Raw genomic sequence first — 4,352 nt, 5'->3', positions numbered from 1 at the left:
TGAATGCAGGCAGTCAGTGAGCCCCGCCTCTCTCCCCCTCTCTCTCTCTCCCAGTGATTCTACACAATTAGAAAACTTAGAAAAAATGTTATTTTGATCAACATGGCCTGTTATCTCTCGTAATAGTACCATTGGCCAACATCAATACTGTTCTTTAGTTTGGGTCTGGAAGGCTAAATCTCATCAAATGGTGGTCCGTGGCTCAAATGCAGAATAAATAATGGGCCTTGATATGAAAAATCTTGAAAACCACTGATTTAAGGTATATTTAGAACGTATACAAAATATGCGATTAATTTGCGATTAATCACAGTTAACTATGGACAATCATGCGATTAATCGAGTTAAATATTTTAATCAATTGACAGCCCTGGTGGAAATACAATCCAAGGGAGTGTGAATTTCACATCGGATCGGATCCTCAGCAATAGTCGATCGTATTAGTAGTTCCCAAATAGAAATATAAAACTAGTGACGTTTCGTTTAACAAACATCTTCTGTTCTCGGGGTTCATTGCTCAAAACCGATACCCGTGGTCCGACGTCTGAGTTTTAACCGGCCACGCATGTTGAAGCCACGGGTGAGTCTTAACCGGCCGCTTATGTCGGACTGTTAGTACGTCTCCTTGGGGGTCCTTGGCACGAAAATGTTTGAGAACAACAGATCAGCTCTTAATGGATCACTATATGACATCAACATGATGGACGTCAACATGTTCCTCTCTCCCACAGGCTCCGCTAAGCAGCTCTGAGTCATCTGATGACTGATGGATGTCCACCTGGCAGGAGGATGAAGCTGTGTGGTCTGATGTGTCAACGGTCCCATGAATTGTACTCCACTACAATTATTTGAAAACTTTACTTAATAGTCATAGCTTTTGATTAGTATTGTTATTACAAAACACACACTTCAGCCCTATATACATTTTGCATAGGGCTTGAAAGTAGAACGTAGATTATTACATTTGATAGTAGACTTTTACTTGTAAACATGGTATTTTTTACATTGCAGTACTGATTGCAGTACATTGATGCTTTTACTCAAGTAAAAAACGAAATGTGAGTACTTTTTTCACCATCATGAATCTGTGTGATCTGTATACACATATGCCATAGTTACCATAGTAACCATAGTAACCATAGCTACCATAGTTTGAGCTTTTATTTAGAGCTGCTGCGTTTGAAATTGGATAATTAACCAGTGTGATTAAAGCAGCTATGTAACTTTTTGATATGAATAAAATATAATTTGGTGACATCCTCTGATGCTAATAGTGGACATCCCTAATCACTAACCTGACCCTGGTGGTCTGCTGGTCTGTTGAAGTGATCACTGCCCTGGTGAACAATCCCGGGCCGCATGAATAGGCTAAAGTATGCACATACTGTGGTAAGCCCATAAAGTATATGTTTACAACAGCAATTATATGTTGTTCATCACAGCTGTGTTTTGAAACCGTTGTTACATTTCTTTGCCACTGTGTTGGGCGTATTAAACACCACTCGCTGTCGTCTGTCGGGCAGAAACATTGCAGGCGTAATCTCCAAATTTAAACATTTCATGTATTTTGTAAGTGAGTTTAATAAAGATACACTAGTTTAGAAAAACGTTGAGTCTGTTGTTTCTATTAATTGAATAATACATGGCCCTGCCTCATGAAATAATGTGACGTCCTTCAAAGCTTGAGACTGAAGATTTAGTGTCAGACAATTAGGCTGATATACTATTATTAACTATGTTTATTAACATTTATTAACTTCATAGAAAATTAAAGGAGCTACTGTATATTTCATGTCCATTTAGTCAATTGTAGAATATACAAATGGATATGGGCCTATTTTTACACCGTTAGGGTACAGTGTGGTGTGGTTCTTAGAGATTCAAATGGTGTCAAGCGGTGTGTCCATGGACTAATGAATGAAACTCAGAGACTTTGTCTGTAACTACGATAGTGTCTGTAACTTTGTCTGTAACTATGATGATAGTGTCTGTAACTTTGTCTGTAACTACGATAGTGTCTGTAACTTTGTCTGTAACTATGATGATAGTGTCTGTAACAATGACACATCCTTCCTGCTTATAAATAGTATCAAAAAACTAAAAGTTGGGAATTTACTCAAACTTTACTCAAAGTAGTGCTCAGACTAACTTTTCAGGTTGGAGAGGGACAGCTGCAATTGTTACAACAATTCCATGATTCTGTTTCAGCAAAGCTACTGTAGTGAAATCAGGAATATTATAATATGTTAATTTCTTTTTTTTAATTAACATTATTTAACAATTGGAATTAACATAATGTAACAAGTTAAATTAACATAATTTAACAAGTTAAATTAACATAATTTAACAAGTTAACATCAATCATCACGTGTTTTAGAGTGTGGAAGACTATCATCCGAGTCAGAATAATTATAACCCAACAAATGCAATGGTCACTTAACCACATGAACCCTAGCATCCCTATTCTGCTGGGCATGTCATATTATGCTAATATGTGGCAAACATTCAGCCAAACCATTGCAGATACCAGCCCACAAGATAACACATCACAATGCATTGTGGTTCTTTTGTGGAAGACATGTGGTGTAGACTAGAGGATAAAAGTTCATGAACGTCTATTGTAAACTAAGCATATTCATATATTAATGTTGAATATTCAATATCTAATCTGCTACAATGTTTAGTCAAAATTGAGTTATAACTAAAATGCACTCCACTTTGTGTCTTTATCTTGTAACAAAGTTTATGTTAGAAACTGGGGTAGAAGTGGGGGTAGAATAACTCATGTTATGTGAATCTTTCTCTCTCTCTATCGCGCACACGCACACGCACACGCACACGCACACGCACACGCACACACACACACACACACACACACACACACACACACACTATACGTGGGAGCGAGATATGGACAAGGCCACACATTCCTGGCCAGATCTCTCTCTCTGTCTCTCTCTCTGTCTCTCGCTCAGAGACTAGGTAGTATAACACACTTACTTTCTTTCCCTGGATGCAGTATTATCGAAGGCTTTCAAGCAGTATTGGAACGACCGACGAATAGATCTGAGTTTTCTGTTTCATTTGTGAGATCCGGAGTTATTGGTCAAACATTCAGGGCTGTTTAGTCCCGCTCATCCAGGCCCGACAACATACAGCCATCCTGAAGTTTTCCATCAGCGTTTGAAGAACAGAATCATCCAGTTACACAGAATAGGTATGTACTGATATAACTACACTTTACACTAATCATTTTATAGGCCTACTGTTTAGCTATATTAAGACATTAAGACCTGGGGCCGATTCTAAAAAAGTGTTCTAAATCAGTCTAAAACTGTTTTCTGAAAGAATTTATTTTGTAAGTGGTGCTCAAACGTATTCATTTCAAGGTCTACCCACAATTATATGTATTTGGCCGCGACCCCCATCTCAATGTTCCAGGGACCCCCCCCCCCCCCCCAGAAGCAAAGGTTTGAGTTAAAAATGTTTGCTTTAAAAATATATATTCAAAGATTTGAGTATCTTCAAGATTTTTCCAAAATCTACAAGATCATAATAATATGACGCACTATGAGCTTGTAGATCTGCCATTTTTGAATAGCCAAACTATGAAATGATGGTTGACGTGGTTAAAATCTAAAATGACAGATGCTGTGATGCTATGTATTGTTACTTTAAACTATATTAACTGTAATCATTTAGTCTAGTACTGATGCCTAGTATACTGTACGTTGCCTGTAAAGGCACTGTTGTGGAAATTAAGAATTTCCTCAGTGAGAGAATGTCTTTAGTGGATTTATTAGAAACAACAGATTACAATAATGTAATGAATGAGTGTAATGGATTGAAATGAGAATAGACATTCCAAAACGGACACTGTCCGCCTCAGAAGGCATGGAGACTGACAGTGACACCGATCCCAGTGTTGGTAAAACCTACATACAGAGTTCCAGGAGGATTAAAGGTTAACCCCAAGGATACAAATGTAATCAGAAGACCCTGATGCAGGATGTTGTTCTCCTTTCCCTGCAGTGAACACTAATGCAGACGGCTCCTTATCTTCCTTGTTTACGTTCCCTGCTAGGGCACCCCATTCAGATATAATCATAACAATGTATAGTTATAAAGTTGCAATAGTTCAGCATCCTGTCATAAAATATTAAAGTAGGCTAATACTACATTTAAGATGAATACTGAATATTATAACAAATCAATAATTATACAACAGGAATATAAATATATAAATGTAATTTCCATTACAAGAAGAGAGTATTAATGTTAAGTTAGGCGACTTGTCCACATTGGAAGCATCAAATAGTCTAATACTAGTCATTAGTCAATTGAACGGCATC

The sequence above is a fragment of the Protomyctophum parallelum genome (genome assembly GCF_964188405.1).
Source record: "Protomyctophum parallelum genome assembly, chromosome: 10".
Lineage (NCBI taxonomy): Eukaryota > Metazoa > Chordata > Actinopteri > Myctophiformes > Myctophidae > Protomyctophum > Protomyctophum parallelum.
The sequence above is the reverse complement of the archived record's forward strand: the minus strand, read 5'-3'. Positions refer to the sequence as shown.